Source organism: Nansenia antarctica, assembly GCF_963989245.1.
Source record: "Nansenia antarctica genome assembly, chromosome: 1".
Lineage (NCBI taxonomy): Eukaryota > Metazoa > Chordata > Actinopteri > Argentiniformes > Microstomatidae > Nansenia > Nansenia antarctica.
In genome coordinates this window covers 20,223,198-20,248,822 of record NC_137674.1, presented here as the reverse complement: position 1 = coordinate 20,248,822, position 25,625 = coordinate 20,223,198, and positions in this window count along the sequence as shown.

The following is a 25,625-nucleotide window of genomic DNA, read 5'->3' as shown; positions in this document are numbered from 1 at the left end:
GACACCACAGATGGCTGAAGGAGCAACGAGAAAGGGAGGAAGAGGAAGATTGTCATCGAAGGTCATCAAATACATTAAAGAACTGTCCAGTGCTGATTCGGGGTAACAAGATGGAATATCATCCGTGGCATCATGCAGATCTGTCTGAAGTGATGGAGAAACTCCCAGTTCTGGAGGAGGGAGGACATTCGTGGACTACTGAGGTCGACGTGAGACTGACAGGAACGCAGGCCGCGATGGGAGACCTGAAAAGACTCTTAGCCTTTATTGCAGGATTGGAGGCAGGACTTCATAGATATATCAATACATCAGTTTATGATCCAGAGCTCTTCGCAGCATACAGAGTGCAGGCTTTAGCCCCACAGCAACAGCCACCTGGAGTGCAGACTGCTACTTACCAGTCCTACTCACAGGGGCCACAAGGGGGGTATCCTGCTACTTACCAGTCCTACTCACAGGGGCCACAAGGGGGGTATCCTGCTACTTACCAGTCCTACCCACAGGGGCCACAAGGGGGGTATCCATACCCCCAAGGGCCACCAGGGGTGCAAGTGGTTCCATACCAGCCATACAACCAGCCTGGCCAAGGACCACCACAAGAGGGATGGACCGCAGCAGGGAGGAAGATGCTAGGACCGTGTTACCAATGCGACCAGAATGGACATCTAGCCTGTACCTGCTACAACAGGCCCCAGGGGGGCGCAGGGGGGAGCCAAGGAGGAGGATATTGGCCTCCTGCTACACCTGCTCCAGGAGTGATGAACCCTTACGGAGGCCCAGCAGCTGGCCTATAGGGGCGCCCGGAAGATCCGAGTGGGAGGTGCCAGCTGGTGGTGACACAGAAGCCTGAAGGCGCCACGCACCTCCCTATGTCTAGAGAATATGTGAAGACAATCGGATTTGAGGGAATTAAACAGCTGATTCCTACAACTGAGCTTGTAGACTTAGAGTACAAGGGACAGAGAGCAACTCTGTCAACACTTGTGTCAGAACACACGCCAACAGGGCTGCTAGGGAGAGATGCTCTATGCCAATTGAACTGTACAGTAAAATGCACACCTGACGGCTGTCAGGTGACGGTGCCATCCGATGTTCAGATTCCATCGACAGCCAGAGTGATTAAGCATAGAACAGACCTACAAGCTTTGCCTTTAAAGGGAGCTGATATAGAATATTGGGTTGATGGGTCTTGTTACGGGGTAGGAGAAACTTTGTGCGCTGGGTATTCCTTAGTTAAAGCACAGAATTCAAAGTTTATTGTAGAACAGGCTGAGGCAGTTCCTCAGCCTTGCTCAGCTCAGTTGGCTGAATTGATTGCCCTCACAGAAGCATGCAACTTGGGAACCGGACGGAGAGTGACAGTGTACACCGACTCTGCCTATGCACATAATGTTTGTCATTTTAATGGAGCTGTATGGAGGGGGCGGGGTTTTAAGAGAACTGATGGTACGCCTATACAGCATCACGCACAGATCATGAAGCTGTTACAAGCCATGATGAAGCCAAAGGAATTAGCCATAGTGAAGTGTGCCACACACAGGTCTGACTCATCACATGTCACACAAGGTAACAGGGCTGCAGAAGATGCAGCCAAAGCCATTACAGGAGCAGACAAGGCAGGTAAAGGTCTTCTGGTCACACATGAAAAGCAATTACAGGGCATGGTCACACTTGAGGATTTACTGATGTTACAGAGTAGAGTAACTACGTTAGACAAGAACGTTTGGCTAGCAAGGGGGGCCAGTCAGGATGACACAGGTCTATGGAGGAATCATGAGGGGTTGGTTGTAGCACCCTCAGATTTAATAGGCATGTTAATACGGGAAGCTCATGGATTAGCACATGTGGCTAGGGGGGAGGTAAGACGCAAGATCACCAAGGAATATGGGTTTTGGAGTCCATATTTGATGGAACAGATTGACCATGCTTTAGGTCAATGTGGGGTCTGTTGGAGAAACAACATCAGAGTGGGTACACCAGTGGTGTCTGGGCATATCCCTACCCCAATAGGGCCACGGGTGGTGGACAGGGGGGTGGATGTACAGAGTAGGCAGGATGTTGTGCCAACAGGTGCCGAGGTCCCCAGAGAACCTGAGAAGGAGGAGCGGCAGTGCCTGAAACCGAGGGGACAGTGGAAAGCTGTCCAGATGCCAATGAACCAGAAACCAACGAAGCAGAGAGTGTTGACAGTCTGGAGGTCCAGCCTGGGAGTGTCCAAAGCCTGGACACCTGTGCTACTGGGGATGCTGGCGAGTACCTGCATCATGCTTCAGATGATGCTGAGGGCGACTCCCCAGACCTTGATCAGCGTGGGAGGGGACCAGGCCGCTGCCTGAACCTCAATGACACTGACGGACGACGACCAGTTAGGAAAAGATTAAAGACTATGAATAGGGTAGTGAAGCAGCAGATCAAAGGGAACGACGGGAATGGACAGCAGATGATAGCATGGCTGGAAACGGTCTTAGGGGCATGGGAAACTTATTTTGCTAAGATAGGAGCACCTATTATAGCAGACATGATTTCAGAAGACTAGTCCTCATCTGAGGTGAAGATCTATGCATTAATGCATTCCCTTTGTCCTGTGCTTACTGTTGGGGAATTATGTGTTATGATAACTGAATGTCATTATTTGTGTATTGTTTGTTTATTTCTATATCGTATGTGATTGATGTCAGTTGAGAAGTGATGTGGTGGTTATGCGAAGCTAGGAGCAAGGTTCTGTTCCTAGCGCAACGAAAATGGAAGCTCCTGACTATGAAAGTGTTATCAATCTGAGACAGCGGTAAAGGCTGTTCTCCAACTGGGTTCACGTGCTAGTAACCTCTGTCCCTGGCGCTTCAAGGACAAAGAAAACATCGGTCGTTGGAAGTTTCTATATTGATTTGTGCATGATGGACTGTATTTAGTTTAATTGTGATTGTTATTTTCAAGATTCTTTTTATTATTGGTTGGTTTCTATTTTTTGCATGATATCTTTGGGTTCCTAATACTGGTCCTGGGTTGGTCTGTGTTATTGTGCTTCTTGTGTTAGGTGTTGATATGGTTTTTCTGTCTGTTGTTGTTATTTATTTATTTATTTATTTTCTTAGCTGCGATATGTGAGGTTTGTGTTTTTGTTTTGTTTTATGTGATCATTTAGTTTCGGAACACCCTCTGGGTGGTCCGAGGGGGGATGTGTCGTATATTTTTACACATATAACACACATAACACGGATATATAGCTTTATAAAGGGTTGACCTCTCTTGAGGGCCTACAAGGGCATTTAGGCCCTTCCTCTGAGACAAGGAGGTTTGGCGACAGATGGTCAGACACGCACGCACACGCGCACACACACACACACACACACACAAAGTTGGAGAAACAATCGATCAGCTCCTTATTAGGGCAGAGGCCGAGGAGGAAGGATCACGATTGGCCAAGAAGCATTGAACATACTGTGATGTGGTTGGCTCAAATGTGAGCTGGGACCGGTATAAAACCTGAAGAGACAGCAAGGATCACTCTCTTTTGTTCCTCAGACCCCGACCTGACTGTTTGTGTGTAACCTGATCCTGTGTAACCTGAGGACCCGATCCTGTCTTTTTTGAATAAATAGTCTTAACTTTGTTCAGGACCTTTTCCTCATTTCGGACAATCACCAAACAAAGAAAATATTCTACATTCACTCCACCGAGCGCTGACAACTTTTTTCTTCGGAGCCATCCCTTCTTTCACGCCTCCTTCGCGCTGCATTTCCTCGATCTCTCATTGGCTGTGCTGTCCACACGGGTCGTTGCCCAACGGGATCGGCGGTCCTCCGATTGCATCTCTGAGCCTGTCACATTAAACGAGCGTCGGAGACGGCGCGTCCCCGGGTTTGCAACGACTGGAGGATTTTGTCGCCGACCGCAAAAACTGGTCGGCGACAGCTAAATCGGGGTTAAAATCGTCTAGTGTGTAGCCGCCCTAAGTAACTATTTGCAGTCGCCTCAGCCGAAGGCCCGAGGAGTAATCCATCACAACAGTCGACCGACGACGACCACGGAGACTCCCCTCACGAAAACATTCGGAAAGTATCGTAACTCGTACTTTCATTCCGCGTATCGCGTATCGCACGGTTATCACGCCGCACGTGAAAATTCAGTCCCGAACGACTCGTCGCTAAAAGGAAAAACAACACCAAGGGACTTCACGTTTCTTTTCTCTGAAGCTTTCAAACGTTCAGACGTTTGTTTTACAGATTCATTATCCCACCTAGACCCCTGACCTAGGGAATATGGTTGGGAATTCTATTAGAAAAAAGAAGAAAAAAAGACTTTGTTCCACAATCAAAATAATGAGCTATTTAAAATGATAGCCTACAACATCCTCTACCATGGTTGAAATTGAGGACAGTGATAACAGCAGCCAAGAGAGCAGTGATGATGATGATTAAGCTTGTAGCATAAATAAATGCTTAGGCTGTAACTTTTTGTTGAAAAGTTGATTTCAGTGTTTACAGAACAGAGCAGTGCTTAAAGAGATGTCCGTTTATTTCAGTGTGTTTAAAGAACAGACATTCAGTTAGTGCTTAAGGAGATGTCAGTTCATTTCATTTTGTTTTGCACACAATCAGTTGTTCGTTCATCTTTATTTATGAATAAATGTCGTTTTGCTGATATAAGTTATCCATGTATCCCTTTTTTATCCATCCTGTGGGACGGGTCGTGACTCGCGAGCTCGGGGAGCACCAAGCAGCATCCCTAGGTGCTCCTCTGAGGACTGGCCCCAAAAAGTTATGTGCACCCCTGTATATATCTAAAAATAATACAAATGACAACCATGTGTGCTGTTGAAGTGGCTGATGGCGGCTCCATTCAGAGGAGGGAATAGACGGGAGGGACAGTGACACACAGACACGTTAGGCTCAGAGGGGCCAGGAGAAGAGAAAGGGAGGTGGGCGCTGGTCAACACCCTGGAAGGGACAGTGACACACAGACACGTTAGGCTCAGAGGGTCCAGGAGAAGAGAAAGGGAGGTGGGCGCTGAGCAACACCCTGGTGGCTGCAGGCAGAGGAGGAGGGTCCAGGAGAAGAGAAAGGGAGGTGGGCGCTGAGCAACACCCTGGCGGCTGCAGGCAGAGGAGGAGGGTCCAGGAGAAGAGAAAGGGAGGTGGGCGCTGATCAACACCCTGGCGGCTGCAGGCAGAGGAGGAGGGTCCAGGAGAAGAGAAAGGGAGGTGGGCGCTGAGCAACACCCTGGCGGCTGCAGGCAGAGGAGGAGGGTCCAGGAGAAGAGAAAGGGAGGTGGGCGCTGAGCAACACCCTGGTGGCTGCAGGCAGAGGAGGAGGGTCCAGGAGAAGAGAAAGGGAGGTGGGCGCTGAGCAACACCCTGGCGGCTGCAGGCAGAGGAGGAGGGTCCAGGAGAAGAGAAAGGGAGGTGGGCGCTGATCAACACCCTGGCGGCTGCAGGCAGAGGAGGAGGGTCCAGGAGAAGAGAAAGGGAGGTGGGCGCTGAGCAACACCCTGGCGGCTGCAGGCAGAGGAGGAGGGTCCAGGAGAAGAGAAAGGGAGGTGGGCGCTGAGCAACACCCTGGCGGCTGCAGGCAGAGGAGGAGGGTCCAGGAGAAGAGAAAGGGAGGTGGGCGCTGAGCAACACCCTGGCGGCTGCAGGCAGAGGAGGAGGGTCCAGGAGAAGAGAAAGGGAGGTGGGCGCTGAGCAACACCCTGGCGGCTGCAGGCAGAGGAGGAGGGTCCAGGAGAAGAGAAAGGGAGGTGGGCGCTGAGCAACACCCTGGTGGCTGCAGGCAGAGGAGGAGGGTCCAGGAGAAGAGAAAGGGAGGTGGGCGCTGAGCAACACCCTGGCGGCTGCAGGCAGAGGAGGAGGGTCCAGGAGAAGAGAAAGGGAGGTGGGCGCTGAGCAACACCCTGGCGGCTGCAGGCAGAGGAGGAGGGTCCAGGAGAAGAGAAAGGGAGGTGGGCGCTGAGCAACACCCTGGCGGCTGCAGGCAGAGGAGGAGGGTCCAGGAGAAGAGAAAGGGAGGTGGGCGCTGGTCAACACCCTGGCGGCTGCAGGCAGAGGAGGAGGGTCCAGGAGAAGAGAAAGGGAGGTGGGCGCTGAGCAACACCCTGGCGGCTGCAGGCAGAGGAGGAGGGTCCAGGAGAAGAGAAAGGGAGGTGGGCGCTGAGCAACACCCTGGCGGCTGCAGGCAGAGGAGGAGGGTCCAGGAGAAGAGAAAGGGAGGTGGGCGCTGAGCAACACCCTGGCGGCTGCAGGCAGAGGAGGAGGGTCCAGGAGAAGAGAAAGGGAGGTGGGCGCTGGTCAACACCCTGGCGGCTGCAGGCAGAGGAGGAGGGTCCAGGAGAAGAGAAAGGGAGGTGGGCGCTGAGCAACACCCTGGCGGCTGCAGGCAGAGGAGGAGGGTCCAGGAGAAGAGAAAGGGAGGTGGGCGCTGAGCAACACCCTGGCGGCTGCAGGCAGAGGAGGAGGGTCCAGGAGAAGAGAAAGGGAGGTGGGCGCTGAGCAACACCCTGGCGGCTGCAGGCAGAGGAGGAGGGTCCAGGAGAAGAGAAAGGGAGGTGGGCGCTGAGCAACACCCTGGCGGCTGCAGGCAGAGGAGGAGGGAGCCTCTCAGAGACACAAAGAAGATCTGGAGATAGTGACAACTTATTCTGCTGCTCCCCTCCCTCCCATGTCTGTACCCTCCCTCCCATGTCTGTACCCTCCCTCCCTCCCATGTCTGTACCCTCCCTCCCTCCCATGTCTGTACCCTCCCTCCCTCCCATGTCTGTACCCTCCCTCCCTCCCATGTCTGTACCCTCCCTCCCTCCCATGTCTGTACCCTCCCTCCCATGTCTGTACCCTCCCTCCCTCCCATGTCTGTACCCTCCCTCCCTCCCATTTATGTACCCCCCCTCCCTCCCTCCCATGTCTGTACCCTCCCTCCCTCCCATGTCTGTACCCTCCCTCCCTCCCATGTCTGTACCCTCCCTCCCTCCCATGTCTGTACCCTCCCTCCCTCCCATGTCTGTACCCTCCCTCCCATGTCTGTACCCTCCCTCCCTCCCATGTCTGTACCCTCCCTCCCTCCCATGTCTGTACCCTCCCTCCCTCCCATGTCTGTACCCTCCCTCCCTCCCATTTCTGTACCCTCCCTCCCTCCCGTGTCTGTACCCTCCCTCCCTCCCATTTCTGTACCCTCCCTCCCTCCCATTTATGTACCCCCCCTCCCTCCCTCCCATGTCTGTACCCTCCCTCCCTCCCATGTCTGTACCCTCCCTCCCTCCCATGTCTGTACCCTCCCTCCCTCCCATTTCTGTACCCTCCCTCCCTCCCATTTATGTACCCACCCTCCCTCCCTCCCATGTCTGTACCCTCCCTCCCTCCCATTTCTGTACCCTCCCTCCCTCCCATTTATGTACCCTCCCTCCCTCCCATGTCTGTACCCTCCCTCCCTCCCTCCCATGTCTGTACCCTCCCTCCATCCCATGTCTGTACCCTCCCTCCCTCCCATTTATGTACCCCCCCCCCTCCCATGTCTGTACCCTCCCTCCCTCCCATGTCTGTACCCTCCCTCCCTCCCTGAGTTGCACCCACCCCTCCCTCCTTCCCATGTCTGTACCCTCCCTCCCTCCCTGAGTTGCACCCACCTCTACCCCTCCCTCCCTCCCATGTCTGTACCCTCCCTCCCTCCCTCCCTCCCTCCCTGAGTTGCACCCACCCCTACCCCTCCCTCCCTCCCATGTCTGTACCCTCCCTCCCTCCCTCCCTCCCATGTTTCCGCAGCAACAAGGCAGACTCCCCACCCTCCCTGTGAACTATAACAAAAACAAAAAAGGAAAAATAAATAATTGAATAAAGAAACAAAAAAAAGACAACTTATTTGTATAGTCAACACCTGAGGCTGGATATGAATATGTTTATCATCAATACTCATCTCATCCTTTTACATCAGTCCACCCACTGGTCGTAGAACGTGCGAAAACGGGGTTTTGCCAGGGTTGCGCTACTTAATCACCATTAAAAAATACATTTTTGGAAGATATTCTTACATGTGTCAACATACATGTCCATATGTATTATAGTTTTAGCTCTGTGTACTTGTTTTCGATGTACTTATTGTTTTAAGAATGTAATTTCAATGTTACCGTTGCTACTCACTGCCGCATTCAGCGGCGCCGTTCTAATCCCTATCTCCAGTGATTTTCCGCTATTTACAAGCACTCTTTCTTGCCATTACCGCGGCTCTGATCAATAGTAATCCTTTTAATGGACGTGTCACCTGTATCTAAGGCATCTTGACTTCCTATTGGTCTTCCGCCAGTCTCCACTCATTGGAGGATTTTTTCCTGTGGTAAATTTAAGGAGACACTTGACAGATCTTCATCATTATTGACGTCTGATCATCTTCGCGGTGGGTTTCTGTTCAATTCAACTTGTTTTCTATCTAAAAATATATATACATATAGCTACATGTTTGTCTTGTATCCAGCGGCTTTTGATTAGAAATACAGTCTACTCCGCTCCGGTTGTAATTTCGAGAGCCTACTCTAGCCCGCTAGACGCTGTTTGTGTGAATGTGAAACCTCCGGTTTCGAAGGGTTAATAGTAAGAGTATATGTTGTTTTATGTCCACATAAAATGTAATCCATGTAACACACAGTACTGACTAGCCTAATTTCGGTTCTTTGTTTTGATAAGTTCATATTTGATTTTTACAGAGTCTAGCTATGGCCACAAACGCACCTCAAGTGTCACCTCAAGTGTCACCTCTCCAAATTTTACCTCAAGTGACACCTATCGTTACAAACGGCTGGCTCTATGAGCAGAGTTTAAAGGGGAAGACTGCAGCAGAATTAACTGAAGAAATAATTAAATTGGTTCCTAATAAATATGGACGCTCAAACAGCCTCAGACAAAAATGTGATGATACCCTCTCTAAAATCAAGAAAATGAAGAAAAACAAGTGTAAAGACCTACAATTATTTTGGCAATCTGAATTTCTTCCACCAAAGGCCCGAACCCCAAATTCAATTGAAACCCAACTCAAAAAAGAAAACCTATCCCTAAGCAGAAAGCTTCAGTCATCAGAAGAGCAGGTCTCTCAAATACAAACACAGCTCACAGCCATGGAGGAAAACGCAGCTGATAGTCAGACCAAATTCCAGACCAGTATATTACAGTATCAGCAGGCCAGCATAGATGCCACATTGGCACAGACAATCATTGAAATTACAATTGGAACAATTTGAACTTGAGAACTCTAATCTGACCAAACAGTATGACCTCTGCCTACAACAATTAATTAGAGTAAAAGCAACTTTACCAAGAAAAAGAGCATTGGACATGAAAGACAAAACAATTAAACGGCTAAAAACTACCATTAAGCTATCCAAGGAGGATCTTGAGGAGAAAGAGGGAGTAATACAGGTGCTCACTGAGAAGTTGAGCCTCCAGGACAAGTGGAAGCAGGAGAAGGTGGCCCTTCAGAAGAGGCTGAGTGTGATGAGAGGGAATGTGGCGAAAGCCAGGCGGGAGAGGGATGAGGCTGAAGATATGGCAGAGGCCTCCATTCAACACCTGGAAGCTGAGGTAAAGCAGCTGGAAAGGAGAGAGCGAGAGCTTCAGTCTGTGATAGACTGCACTGAGAGGGAGGAGGTTGCCACATTTGAAAATGGCAGATACACAAATGAAATCCGGGAGGTCTGCATGACACTACTGACAGAGGGGAATGTGAGCATCCGAAAGCTGCCAAAGGTCCTCACTACAGTAATTAAAAACCTGACGGGCAAGGTACCACAGAGGCTTCCCAGCAAGACACTTCTCAGCAGTCGTATTATGATGGAGGCCAGAATAGTGGCGAGTAAGCAGGTAAACATATATCTGAACATGATATTGGTCTATTGCTCAACTTCTTGAAAATGTTTTGCCCATTTAAACACAATTATGTTTATGGCAAATTCATAATAAAATCAATTGTGTCCATTGGTAAGGTTGCTGAGGAAATGCTGAAGGACTTTGATCCGGAGAGTGGTGCAGGCACAACACTACACCAGGATGCCACCACATTTAATCACAGCCATTACCAAGGCATGCAGGTATGTACTGCCATTGAGCCCTCTAACAATAACCATAATCCTCTAAAGTGTGTGTGTGTGTGTGTGTGTGTGTGTGTGTGTGTGTGTGTGTGTGTGTGTGTGTGTGTGTGTGTGTGTGTGTGTAAACAACATGTACTTGTTTCCAATTAAATCAGGCAGTAAATTATTATACTAATTTATACATTGATTGCAATTCTGGATTTACATAAAATATATAATATATTTAAGTATACAAAATGCATTTATTGTTATTGTGAATTTGCTTTAAGGCAAACATGATTGAGGTTTAAAAGCGGTTACGGTGTATGTTTTAGGTGTCAACGAAGTCAGGGAAACACCTGACCTTAGGGCTGAGGCAGGTAGCAGGAGGAGATGCTGAGACCTATCTGACCGCTTTCAAGGAGAGCATAGACAGTCTAGCAGCAGCAATCACATCAGCTGAGGAGGAGAAGTCAGTAATCGTGGCATCACTTGTGTCGAGCATCAAGTGCTTGATGTCAGACCAGGCAGCAGTCAACGGGGTCTTCAATCGACTTCTGGCCCAGTTTCGGGAAGAGCTACTGCCAACAATAATCCCAGCGTTTGATAGGTATAATGCAGTGATTTTAGATAATCCCAGAGTTTGATAGCAGTGCATTAGGCTAGTTATTTCAATAAGACCAGGAGGCTTCAATTTGTTTTGTGTGTTAATAGAAACAATAAATGAGTATTGATAAGAAATTAGAAAAGGACAAGAAGAATTATAGTTAGTTAACTGTTAACTCTGATTCTTGTGAGTAGTGTTTTATTTTGTGCAAACACATTTTACACACATTTTACACACTTTAATCTAATCTAAAGCTTTTAAAATATTTTTTAGTCTTTCAACAGACCAGCAACAGCAGCTCGTGGAGATGGGGACCTTTGCGTGCCGAATGCACCTGCTGGTGAATATGGAGCCTGCAGCAGCCCGTGCTCTCCATGCTCTGGATATCACACTCTCTGAGGGCACCAATCCCCACAGTCTGCACAGTAAGGAGGCAGGGACACAACGAGTGATCAGAACCGCTGCAGCCCTATTCACACGGCGTGGGTCTGCAGTTGCTGGGACACCCGACATGTGGGAGGTTTTTTTGAGAGGCAAAGGGCAGACAAAAAACTATCTTGTGACCTACCATGGCCACCGAATGAACATTTCATTTCAAAATGCCCTGGCCCTGTACTTCCACTGGGAAGATGCTGCTATGTTCCTCACTGACTGGCCTGCTGACAACGACCTGGTAAAGTCAGTGAGGTATGACATTAAGGAGCCTCTGTACAGGGCCGGGTGCAGGGCCATGGGCCTGGTCTATGCTCTCCTCATGGAGCCTTTCGAAAGGATCCTGAAGATGCCTGGTAACATCCTAGATCTGAACAGTGATCTTGAAAGGATGCTCTCCTCCCTCCAGGTGTGGTCCATCGATGGCTCCATGGCGATGAAGAGGGGTTCAGTGTTCGCCGTGCAGCCCCTTGACAACGAGCTGACGGCAAAGATATTCAGAGAGGTGGAGAATGCGGAGGAGAGCGCCTTCACCCAGCTCGCCATTGAGCTCATTAGCGCGGAGATGCTGGTTGTGCTACAGAGGCAGGCTTCCATCCAGCTGCCAGGGGGGAAACACTGGCACCCCAGCACTCCAGTACAGCAGATGGCAAGCACAGTCCCCAAGACCAACATGCTGAGTGAGTGTGACCTGGCTGTGCTTGACCACCTGCTCCGTTCCAAGCCCTCCATCTCCAATCACAACCTGGAGACGCTGGTCATGTGGTGGCAAAATAAGCCCAGCAATTATCTGGAGAGCCTGAGCCCTGCTGAGAAAACAAAGGTTCTTGATGAGGCAAGGCGTCAAGTTCCTTCCTTCATTTTGTCAATGAAGGAAAAGAAGGCTACACTACAATTGGCTCTGGAGGAGAAGATGGCGAGCAAGATAGAATCAAAAAAAGCTAAAGATGCCGCACTTCGGACCACAAAAATTCAGTTGACACAAGGTGTCACCAAGTTGGGGGGGCCATGGTCCAAGGAGGAGGTGCAGTCGCGGCTCAACGAGATAGGCTCTGGTGAGTGGAGGGAGGCGCTCCTGGCCCAGATAAGATTTCAAAAAACCGTCCTGAACTCTGCGGGGGAGAGGCATCTCTTCCAGGAAACAAGGGAGAAGAGGAAATACTCTGTGGAAGAACTAAAAAAAAAACTCATGTCCATCTTGGAGGCTAATGTCAGTGTCCCTCAGATCATTCAGCCTGGTGGTCTTGTATATAGGTCCAGGGAAGAGCAGCAAATCACAATTAGCGACTGCAGAGCCAAAATGCTCTTTAAATTAAAAGAGGCAGAGCAGAAGGGGAAAATACAGCAGGCTATGTCATGGCTGGAGGAGTTCGGTAGAAGGCCTGAGCTGTTGGTTGGCAGGAGGGTCATGCACCTGTGCAAGGAGGATGGGAAGGTAGAGTGGTTTCCAGCAACAGTCTGTGGACTTAAAGAGCCTCAAGCAGAGGAAGTCATTAACACTCTGTTCAACATCAAGTATGATGTTTGTGAGGAACACTGGTGTTTTCCTCTTTTAAAGGATATTAAAAACCATGATTTGTACTTTCTCTGATCACTCCCCACCCTCCAACACCCCGTCCCATTGAATAAATGTTTTGTTACCTACCTTTAGTGCCTGGACCTGGATTATTTATGCAATTTCTTGGTCATAACTATTCCTCTCTTTTTGAATTATGCATAGTTGTATGCATAGCATTTATACACAAAAACCTATTGTTGGTTGTATCTTTTAACTCATTGTACTCTTACGTAACAAAACATACTGTAAATCATGTACCTAACGGTGGCCCTATGTCAGCAACACAGCATTTACAAAAGACAACAAAAACATTACGGTGGCCATGTTAGATTTAGTCTGCCCTCTTGGATATGAATTGTGTGATAAATGTTTATATTTGCTATTAATATTGGTCTTAAAATTCTCAAAAACATGATATATAGGTTTATTTAATAAAAATGAACAGTTTAAAAGATACATTTGAATTTCATAATTGGTGTATCCAGTGTCTTAACGACAGCCATATTGGATTTAATCCGCCATCTTGGATATTAATTGTGCGATAAAAAATGTCATTTGCTATTAATATTGGTCTTAAAATTCTGAAAAGAATGATATATAGGTTTGTGTAATAAAAATGAATAGTTTAAAAGATAAAGTTGAATTTCATAATTTGTGTGTTCCATTACTGCACAGCAGTGACCACTTGTTAGGTCTAGATTCTATTGAGATAAATTCCTGGAATTCACATGTGTATGTAAAGAGGTTGTCGTGTATTCTTATTGGTTATGAATCAATAAACAACAAAGCAATAAACTTTGAATTCTGTGCTTTAACTAAGGAATACCCAGCGCACAACGTTTCTCCTACCCCGTAACAAGACCCATCAACCCAATATTCTATATCAGCTCCCTTTAAAGGCAAAGCTTGTAGGTCTGTTCTATGCTTAATCACTCTGGCTGTCGATGGAATCTGAACACCGGATGGCACCGTCACCTGACAGCCGTCAGGTGTGCATTTTACTGTACAGTTCAATTGGCATAGAGCATCTCTCCCTAGCAGCCCTGTTGGCGTGTGTTCTGACACAAGTGTTGACAGAGTTGCTCTCTGTCCCTTGTACTCTAAGTCTACAAGCTCAGTTGTAGGAATACGCTGTTTAATTCCCTCAAATCCGATTGTCTTCACATATTCTCTAGACATAGGGAGGTGCGTGGCGCCTTCAGGCTTCTTTGTCACCACCAGCTGGCACCTCCCACTCGGATCTTCCGGGCACCCCTATAGGCCAGCTGCTGGGCCTCCGTAAGGGTTCATCACTCCTGGAGCAGGTGTAGTAGGGGGCCAATATCCTCCTCCTTGGCTCCCCCCTGCGCCCCCCTGGGGCCTGTTGCAGCAGGCACAGGCTAGATGTCCATTCTGGTCGCATTGGCATGGTTCTAGCATCTCCTTCCCTGCTGCTGTCCATCCCCCTGGTGGTGGTCCTTGGCCAGGCTGTGTGTACATCTGGTATGGAACCGCTTGCACCCCTGGTGGCCCTTGTGGGTATGGATACCCCCCTTGTGGCCCCTGTGGGTAGGACTGGTAAGTAGCAGGATACCCCCCTTGTGGCCCCTGTGAGTAGGACTGGTAAGTAGCAGTCTGCACTCCAGGTGGCTGTTGCTGTGGGGCTAAAGCCTGCACTCCCTCTATGTTCCTCTCGCTTTCAGTCAATTGCAAATGAGTCAATATTCTGAGGGATTCTTCGTCTCGTGCCTTCTGTATCTGAATGTTCTTTCGATATAACTCAACTTGATGAGCTACGTGGTCTATATAAACAGCTTTGTTCATGTGTCGTAGCCCCACCACTTCTGCTAGCTTATCCTTAACTGGGGTAGGAAGCCCTTCTTGTATTTTTTCCCTGATTATGGATTTTTCTAAGGGGTTATCTTCAGCGTCTTTCCCTGTCACACTTCTCCATTGAGCGTGCACACGGGCAACATAACCCCTGGGATTCTCATCCCCCCCCAGTGGCTTCACAATGATATTGTCTGGGTGAATGTGAGTAGGGTAGGTCTCTCTGATTGCTTTCCACAGCCTGCCTCTGTTTGCTGCGAAGAGCTCTGGATCATAAACTGATGTATTGATATATCTATGAAGTCCTGCCTTCATCAATATTTCCTGCATTGTATCCAATCCTGCAATAAAAGCTAAGAGTCTTTTCAGGTCTCCCATCGCGGCCTGCGTTCCTGTCAGTATCACGTCGACCTCTCGCGTCCACGAATGTCCTCCCTCTTGAAGAACTGGGAGTTTCTCGATCACTTCAGACAAATCTGTATGATGCCACGGATGATATTCCATCTTGTTACCCCGAATCAGCACTGGACAGTTCTTTAATGTATTTGATGACATTCGGTGACAATCTCCCTCTTTCTCCGGGCGTCTTCTCCCACCTTTCCTTTCGGCTGTGGCTATCATCTTCCTGACCTGCGCGTTGTAGCCTCCATCTGCATTGTCGTCATCACTTGAGTCTTCACTGCCATCTTCGCTGTCATCTTCCTCGTCACTCCTGTCGTCCCCTTTTCCCCTTGGCTCCTTCTTCTTCTTCTGGGAATGATCCTCCAGTGCCTTAGCATATGGAGGGGGACTGGAGGCAGGACACAGGTCTGGGGATGAAATGTTCAGTTTCTGTTCCAGTGTTCTGGCCAATTCTTTTTTCTTTTCCGGTTCCATCTGAGCTATTTTCTGTCCCTCTACCTTAAATAGATCTAAAATAGCTAACTCTAACTTGCGTTTCTCTGATCTAATCTTTCCTCTTTGATGTTGTCGAATATTTCTCTGTTTCAGTGATAAAAGAAGAGGTGAAAACTTCTGGCCCAGGTTTAAAAGTATTTATTCAAAAAAGGTCGGGTCTTCAGATTACAGGCACACTCAACAGTCACAACGAGATTCAAGGTAGTCAAGAGACAGGCCGCTCGAGCCTTGAGCACAGAGTTTTATAGCCTTCCTTCTAGGCCTCTGATTGGCCTAGACCCTCGGGGGCGTGCATGCGTGTGTGTGTGTGACTGCGCATTGTGCGACAATTCGTGTGTGTGTGTCAGCGCATGTGCGACAAGATCGTTTATAATGAAGTATCAAAAGTATTTAATAAAGTGTATATGAAGTAATAAAAATATACGTGAATATATGTGTAAGATATACGTTATATAAGAAAGCTATTAATGTGTAAAAATATACTACACATCCCCCCTCGGACCACCCAGAGGGTGTTCCGAAACTAAATGATCACATAAACCAAAATAAAAACACAAACCCCACATATCACAGCTAAGAAAATATAAAAAAATAAAAAAATAAAAAATAAAAAATAAAAAATAACTATTAAGAACCCAAAGACATCATGCAAAAAACAGAAATCAACCAATAACAAAAAGAATCTTGAAAATAACAACCACAATTAAACCAAACACAGTCCATCATGCACAAATTAACATAGAAACTCCCAACGACCGATGTTTTCTTTGTCCTTGAAGCGCCAGGGACAGAGGTTACTAGCACATGAACCCAGTTGGAGAACAGCCTTTACCGCTGTCTCAGATTGATATCCTTTCCCAGTCAAGAGCGTTTTCTTCGTTGTGCTAGGAACAGAACCGCTTTCCTATCTTTGCATAACCACCACACCACTTCCCAACTGACATCAATCACATGATATAGAAAGAAACAAACAGTAAACGAAGCAAATAATCATAAAACATCACTTAATAAACAAATCATCAAAAGAGGAAACAAAATCAGAAAGCAAAACAGAATCCAGCTTTTGCTCATCAGCAACGTTGGTCAACATTAAAGCATTAATAGGAACATCCGAAATACACTTTCCAAAACATTTGATCAAAATACCAAGTAACATAATACAGATGATAATGACAACAAAAATAATAGCGACGGACCTGATCATATTACCAATACCTGAAAAAGCAGAATCAAAGAAATCTAACATATTCCAACCGTGTTCTTTATGTAAATCCTCAACACCCTTCTTGTTAGATTCATGAAAATCATGCAAAGCGTTACCAGAATCCGAAATATAACTGCAGCATTCCCCGCCTATCAAAGCACAAGTACCACCCTGACTGGCCAAAATAATGTCCAAAGCCATTCTATTTTGGAGAGCTACATTCTTAGTTTCAGTCAATTCAGTGGCCAGGGCAGACACTACAGCATCCGAAGCATTAATGTGTTTTTCAAGAACGGATGATAAGGCACTTAATTCAGTCTGAGAGTTGTAGACACCATAACTTGGGAATATTAGGCCAAAAAACTTCTGAGCGGTAGACAACGCCCTACGACTACGATGGGTTGCTTGTTTGTGAAGTACAGACATCTCCTCCCGAGTAACTTTCCTAATCAAAGGTATCAGATGAGCCAAATAACAACCACCCTCAATCAAAGCAGGAAGCTTAGAGAATGCATCATTATCACACACCAGAAACACATGTTCCGGGAGTTGAAGCTCCGTACCAGGATACGAGAAAATGGTTCCACCTATACAAGACGCAGCCCCTAACTGACGAACCGAGCTGATCTTGGGCCGTACTTGAATGTCAATACAGGTTGTAACATTTACGAGAGGCATGACTTTAAGCTGTGTGGTGCCTCTCTGCCGTCTGGTAGTATTGGTATCATGTAATTTCATTTGAGGCACCATAGCACAATCAACAACTTTACATTTTAATCCAGAAATAACAACTGAACCCCTCCACCGTGTAGAAGTCACACTCCCAGAACATGACAGATGAGGACTCAATGCAGTACCATTTAATTGAGCGAACATAGCTTGGATAATATATATCTTCTTCGGACCTGTTGGTTGTGACAAATGTGTAAGCCTATCAATAATAACCTTCCCCACACCGCTAGGCCTATGGTGTTTGTTAACCGCTGCTGTCAGACGTTCCAACACACCAATATCCACACCTGCATAGGAAGAATTTAAAGGAACCAGAATCGTGCTGGGCTGACAAGAAGAGCTCTGGTTCTTGCCCTGTAAAACAAATGGGGCTAAACCCTGCCAATTATAATGAAGCCATTCTGCTTTAGTTAACGGTATGGGGAAAAACATAGGAGCAGACGCACTTACAGGGACCTGTTGACAAATCCAGCAATCAGAATAATTCATTTTTGAAGCAAAATCTTTCATGATACTAGTGGCAGAATTAGGGTGGGACCGTGTCCCCAGGTGATTAGAATCATACAACAAATAATCGTCAGTAGCGACTACAATCGCCTTCGTAGGAGCCTTCACAGCAACATTTTCAACCTTTCCTGGTAACTCATCGTGAACATATTTATGCACCAATGTCTCACAGTCCAACCTATAGTGGTGTGGATAGTCAGGCCTGGTCCTACAAATTTTGTCCTTGAAATTGTTGGATTTACTAGACACCGGTTCACCGATATCACGTCTAGCACACCAATACGAGCTCTCTTCCTGGTCAACATTAGTTAATGTCACACGAGTTTCTTGCATGTTGCTTGAGTATTGTTCAAGTGTAACATATGTAGTATCCAATAAATACCACTCGCTCTCTTCGGCGGTATAGATCAAACAATCATCAATAGTACAACGTGAATGTGGGCAAGCAAAAGCTCTACTTGCTATGATCATTCTTCTCTGACGTCCAGGCATAACAGTGTGTGAGTAAAGTGTAACATTGTCCAAAGAAGTCAATGGGGTAGGAACACTAAGGGGTATATCAGTCTCTGAAACGGCATGGCTTGAGTTTCCTCCTAATTGGCCTTGGTGTTTTACGGGGTCTGACTGGTTGAGGTGTATCACTGACAGGTCTGTGTCTCTCAATGGTACCTCGGTCCGGGCATCCGCCCGGGTTGCTGACATCTCCGTCTGGAGCATTGTCAGGGTCGGAAGGGGTGACAACAGGGGCAACACCAGGCTCGGTAGAACCCCCAAGAGGGGTGTCGCAGTCACTGGATCCTTCACGGTCTCCGTTGACCCACTCATCAGTGGGCTGGACAGGGTCTGGGACGAGGCCCCCGGCATCATCTGCATCATGACGCAGATACTCACCAACATCTTCGTCAGCCTGGATGTCCAAGCTGTGGACTTCCTCGTCCCCAGGGATCTCCTCACCATCCTGCTGAGGTTCTCCCTCATCGTCCTCATTGGGTGCCTTGATGCAGTGATGAACGTGATACCAGGTGGGGGACCCCTTGATTTGGAGGGCAGTCCCAGTGCACCGAACGACCTCGTAAGGTCCTTCCCGTCGAGCCTCATGCCACTTCCGTCTGTAGACCTTCACGTATACCTTGTCACCCGGTTGCAACGCGTCCTTCCTCTCCTGTGCGTTCACCTCCTCTTCACGTTCCTGTTTGTGGAGCACATAAGAAGAGATACTCTTTTGCCGGTTAGTCATGTACTGTACATAGGCTTTCATGTCACTCTCCAGGAGAGCCAAACTTGGCCCTTTCCCACTGGTTCGTACACAGGGAGCTGTCATTATCCTCCCCATTACCAGTTCATGGGGAGTCAAGTGCAGCCCTCGAATCTCACTGGAACGACAGGCCATCAATGCAAGAGGGAGTCCTTCTAACCAATTAAGACCTGTATGCTTACAGACCTTAGAAAGACGGTTCTTAAGGACCCCGTTCATCCTCTCTACTATCCCCTGGCTTTGAGGTGAGTAAATACACCCAAGTCTCTGCTTGATTCCCAACTTTTGTAGTATAAGCTTTACCGTCTTATCCACAAATTCCTTACCATTGTCTGACGATATCCTATCTGGAATTCCAAACCTAGGCATGACTTCCCTGCATAGGAACTTTGCTACAGACTGAGCATCCTTTCTTCGAGTGGGGCAAGCTTCTACCCATCTGCTGAACCTGTCTACTACAACTAGCATGTACCTGTATCCTGCAATAGGTTGAATCATGTCCACATAGTCAATCACTAAATGTTTCATTGGCCCGTTTGGGGTAGGGATATGCCCAGTTCCCACTGGTATTCCAGGTCTGATATTGTTCTTCAAACAGACCACACATTGACCAAGGACATGGTCTATTTGTTCCAACAAATATGGAGCCCAAAAACCATATTCCTTGGTGATCTTGCGTCTTACCTCCCCCCTGGACACATGTGCTAATCCATGAGCTTCCTGTATCAGTACGCCTAATAAATCTGGGGGTGCCACAACCAGCCCCTCATGATTTCTCCATAGACCTGTGTCATCCTGACTAGCTCCTCTTGTTAACCATAAGTTTTTGTCTAGCGCATTTGCCTCACTCTGTAACATCAACAAATCCTCAAGCGTGACCATGCCCTGTAACTGTACTTCATGTGTGACCAGCAGAACTTTACCTGCTTTGTCTGCTCCTGTAATAGCTTTGGCTGCATCATCTGCAGCCCTGTTACCTTGTGTGACATGTGATGAGTCAGATCTGTGTGCGGCACACTTCACTATGGCTAATTCCCTTGGTTTCATCATGGCTTGTAACAGCTTCATGATTTGAGCGTGGTGCTGAATAGGCGAACCATCAGTTTTCTTAAAACCCCGTCCCTTCCATACAGCTCCATGTAAATGACACACATTGTGGGCATAGGCAGAGTCGGTGTATACTGTCACTCTTTGTCCGGTTCCCAAATTGCATGCTTCTGTGAGGGCAATCAACTCAGCCAACTGAGCTGAACAAGGCTGAGGAACAGCCTCGGCTTGTTCCACAATGAACTCCGAATTTTGGGATCGGACTATGGCATACCCGGCACGTAAATGTTCTCCTACCCGGTAACAAGATCCATCAGTCCAATACTCAACGTCAGCTTCCTTTAAAGGCAAAGCTAGTAGATCTGCTCTAAGCTTAGAGTACCTCGTAGCTTCCTTCACACAATCGTGTGGTTCCCCATCTTCTGGGGTTGGCAAGGTCTCTGCTGGGTTAAGTGTGTTACATCTTAGTAATGTTACATCTTCCCTTTCCAACATCCTGTAATAATCCCTAATCCTAGGCATCGTCAAAGTGTACTTGCCTTGATTCAAGAGGTTCCTTAGACTGTGGTGGCAGAGAATGGTAATTGGGTACCCCATTGTTAAGGCTGTTGCCTTCTCGTACATAAGATAAGCCCCGGCCATTGCTCTGTAACATGGCGCGAAACCCATTTCTACCTCTGAATATGCGACAGAGTAATAGGCTATGGGCTGTGGACTAGGTCCAATGCCTGTTGGTTGCGTAAGAACAGCGCAGGCATACTTCCCCTCGGCTGAAGAAGAAACATACAATCCAAATTCTTTGGAATAATCTGGAAGCGCTAAAGCTGGCGCTTCTTGCAATTTGTGTTTAATTGTCTCAAACGCCAAATCAGCTTCCCTTGTCCAAGTAATGCAAGATTGGAGGTTATCGCTACCTGTTTCCTTAATCATCCCCCTCAATGGAGCGACTAGTCTAGAGTAATCCTCCACCCATGCGGAACTATACCCAGTAATGCCCAAAAACATCATCATTTCCCTAACCGTTCGTGGTTTTGGAGCCTTCTGAATAGCTTCCAAATGTTCATTTGTGACGCTGCGATGTCCCTGTGTAATGGATTGTCCTAAGTAAGTTACCTTTTCCTGACAATACTGTAGCTTCTTTTTAGACACCTTGTGTCCCTTCTCCGCCAAAACCTTTAACAGTTTGACGGAATCCCTGTGACATGTTTCTTCATCTGGGGCACAAAGGAGTATGTCATCCATGTACTGAATGGCAGTACTACTTATCATCTGTTCTAACCCGTCTAAGTCCTCCCTTAAGACCTGATTAAAAACATGAGGACTGTGTTTGTACCCCTGTGGCATTCTGGTATATTGATAATGCTGACCTTTGTAGGTAAACCCAAATAACCCTTGACTTTCTACACTAAGAGGTATAGAAAAGAAAGCCCCACATAAATCAATCACTGTAAACACTTTGGCTGTAGATGGAATCTGAGTCAACAGCACATGAGGATCAGGAACTTCAGCTGGATAGCTGACGACTACCTCATTCACAGCCCGTAGGTCATGTACCAGACGATATGAACCATCAGGTTTCGTCACTGGCAGAAGAGGTGTATTGCTTAACGGATATTGAGTTATCTTCAGGACTCCTGCCTCTAACAGTCCTTTGATCTGTGGCTCAATTCCATCAATTGCTTCCTGTTTCAATGGGTATTGGTTTTTCCAAGGGGGTTCTGCACCCGGTATGAGTTCAACTCTCAATGGACGAGCTGATTTCACAAATCCAATGTCTGTACTGTTCTTTGCCCACAGGTCGGCTGGCACATTCTGCATCATTTCTTCTCTGAGGTCTCTGTCAGCTTGTACAGGAAGGATTAGCTGGTTCATTAGCTTCACAGTCTGCGGATGTCCTATTCCTTGAGCAGAGATCATCAGTTTTGTGAACTGTCCATCAATGCTCCTCCAGATAGCAGGGTTTTCTTTTGTCGTTACAAATCTGGCTTTTTCTGAGTCTGCCATCATTGCCCCTAAATGCTTCTGTTTATAGTGTTCAGATATCATAAGTGTCACATGAGGGATGCTACCCTCAATCTTATGCTCCTGATCTAGATAAGTGTTACTGTTTATCTTCATAGCCACTCCCTGAGGGCCTAGGATTATACAACTTGCACTAAGCTGTACCTGTTTGGGCTGATGCTTCAGCCACTCATCTGGGGTTGCATCTGCAACTTCTCTAAAATACTGGAGTGTACAATGCAATGGATCAGTAGGCCTTCTGGCCTCTGCCATGTGTGCCAGGATATAATTGTCCCACATCCTTGCTGGTTCCATTAGGTCTGGGCTAAGCCCTCCCACCCAATATACCATAGATGCGTTGTTGTCCATCATGACAGACAGTTGTCTGTTCTCTTGTGGCACTGTCACCTGACAGCCGTCCGGTGTGCATTTCACGGTACAATTTAACTGGCATAGTGCATCTCTCCCTAGTAGCCCTATTGGCGTGTGTTCTGATACAAGTATTGACAGATTTGCTCTCTGTCCTTTGTACTCTAAGCTTACAAGCTCAGTGGTAGGGATCAGCTGTTTAATTCCCTCGAATCCGATTGTCTTCACATATTTCCCAGACATAGGAAGGTGCGTGGCGTCTTCAGGCTTCAGACAGGTGTAGGCTGCTCCACTGTCCACCATCAATTCTAATGGACGTTGGTTGACCGACACCCATATTGTAGGTTCATCTTCAGGCCTGTTTGTCACCACCAGCTGGCACCCCCCTTTCGGATCTTCTGGGCACCCCTATAGCGCAGCTGCTGGGCCTCCATAGGGGTTCACCACTCCTGGAGCCGGTGCAGCAGGGGGCTTATCTCCTCCTTTCTGTTTCCCCCCTGCGCCCCCCTGGTTCTTCTTAAAGCAGGTACGTTTTAAGTGTCCATACTGGCCGCATACGAAACATGGTCCTAGTACCCTCCTCGGTGCTGTGGTCCATCCCTCTTGTGGTGGTCCTTGGCCAGGCTGGTTGTATGGAACCACTTGCACCCCTGGTGGCCCCTGTGGGTATGGATTCCCCCCTTGTGGCCCCTGTGGGTATGACTGGGGAGGGACAATTTGCAGTTGCTGTGGCTGAGATGGGACCTGTAGGGCTATAGTCTGCTCTCTCTCTCTGGTTTTCTTGCCTTCTGTCAATTGTACTTGAGTTAGTTTTCTGAGTGAGTCCTCGTCTTGTGCCTTCTGTGCCTGAATCTTCTTTCTAAATAATTCTACTTGGTGTGCTATGTTGTCTATATAAACAGCCTTGCTCATGTGTCGTAGGCCCACCACTTCTGCTAACTTGTTCTTAACTGGGGTAGGGAGACCTTGTTGAATCTTTTCCCTGATTATGGCTTTTTCTAACGGGTTATCTTCGGCATCCTTCCCTGTCACACTTCTCCATTGAGAGTGCACACGGGCAACGTACCCCCGGGGATTTTCATCTCCCCCCAGTGGCTTCACAATGACATTGTCTGGGTGAATGTGAGTAGGGTATGTTTCTCTGATTGCCTTCCACAGCTTGCCTCTGTTTGCTGCGAAGAGTTCTGGATCATAAACGGATGTATCGATATATCTATGAAGTCCCGCCTTCATCAATATTTCCTGCATGGTGTCCAATCCTGTAATGGTAGCTAAGAGTCTTTTCAAATCCCCCATAGCAGCGTGCGTTCCTGTCAATCTCACGTCGACTTGCGCCGTCCAAGGGTGGCCTCCATCTTCCAGGACTGGGAGTTTTTCGATCACTTCTGACAGATCCGTATGATTCCAAGGACGATATTCCATCTGGTTACCTCGAATCAGCACTGGGAAGTTCCCCTGAGTTTCCTCTTCTTCCGATGCTGTTTCATAATCGCTTACTTGTGGCTCTTGTGGCTCCGTTTTTACTTCCCGCCTTGGTGTCGCTTCCCGCCTTGGTGTCGCTCCGGACCTTGGGGAGTTCAACCGGGATGCAGGTGATGCTGCCGCTTGAGATTGACGACACGTTTCTCTCTCTACGTCTAGGTCCTGCAGCTGTTGTCTGTAGTCCTCTTCGTTTCTTAGGATTTTCGCACGGAGTTTTCTTGCCCTCCTTTCTTCCTCCTCTTCATCCCTGTCTTCCTGCAGCTTCTTCTTCTTTTGCTTTAAGCTCTCTCTTCTCTTCCCTGCCTTCAGAGACTTCTGCTCATCTTCAGAACTATTTTCTTCTTTTCCCTTCTTATAGCGTATTTTCCCTCCCTGCTTTTCGGCCCTGGCTAGTAGTTTTCTTATCGGAGAACTGTAGCCTCCTTGTGCATTGCTGTCATCACTGGAATCTTTGCCATCTCCTCCACTGCCATCTTCACCGTCATCCGTCTTGTCCCTCCTGTCGTCCCCTTTTCCCCTCGGCTCCTCCTTCTTTTTCTGTTTGGCACCTGACCTGTTCTCTGGTTCGAAGTCCACGGTCACTCTCGCTCTTCCCCTCTCCAGTACATTTTCATCCTTATCTTTGATAGTGAAGGTTCCACTCGTACTTAGGACAGGGACCTGAGGGTAGATCCGCTGAGAATTGTCCTCCAGTCTCTTGGCATAGGGAGGAGGACTGGAGATTGGAGCTGTGTGTGAGAATGGAATGTTCACTTTCTCTTCCATTGCTTTGGCCAATTCATCTCTTTTTTCTGGATCCATGTGAGCTGTTTTCTCATTCCAAGCTAATGCTACTTTCTGCCCCTCTACCTTGAAGAGGTCTAAAATAGCTAACTCTAACCTGCGTTTCTCTGATCTAATCTTTCCTTTTTGATGCGCCTTATGTGCATTGATAAGTATCTCCAATGTTGCAATTAATTGTAAATCAAAGGTGCCCTCTGCTGGCCATGGTTGTTCAATGTCTGCCCAACGAATATTCCATTTCGTTGATATCTCGCTAATCTCCTTAACAAGAGGATTCATTTTTTCCACTATAGCCACAGGAGATGAATTTGCTAATATTCCCTTGTCTGTATTAACAGCCCTCACAATGTTACTGGGTTTGGCTCCCATGTCTGAAATATTTATACTGCTTAATATGCTGAAAATATGCTATAAGGTGTACTTTCCTTACAACCCACCTTCTGTTGCTGTATCTGCTAAACAGATGCTAGTCCAACTCTTAACTGTGTCAACTGTCCACACAGAACACTACAACTCCGGAACAACGGATTGTTTCAGTGGTATTGTGTATTATTGACTTAAATGTAATCTATGTGTATGCGTTTTAATCTAAATGGTTTTTTCCCTTATTATGTATGAATGTGTCACTTAATTGCTCAATCAATACTAATTATAGTTCAGGTCAACTTAATTATTAAACTACAAAGGCTGTTCAACACAATTATCAAATTACAACAGCAGGTCACGCTCTGAGTCTTTCTGATCCACAACCCCTTGCTTGATCAATCCTCGGATAGAAACTGTTCTGCTATTCTTTAATCAAGAACTGTGAAAAAAGAACTTAACTTCAAATAAAAAGATGTAAAACACGAATATTAATCACAACCTGTAAAGAAATCGACTTGTCATTGGGAAGGAATAAAA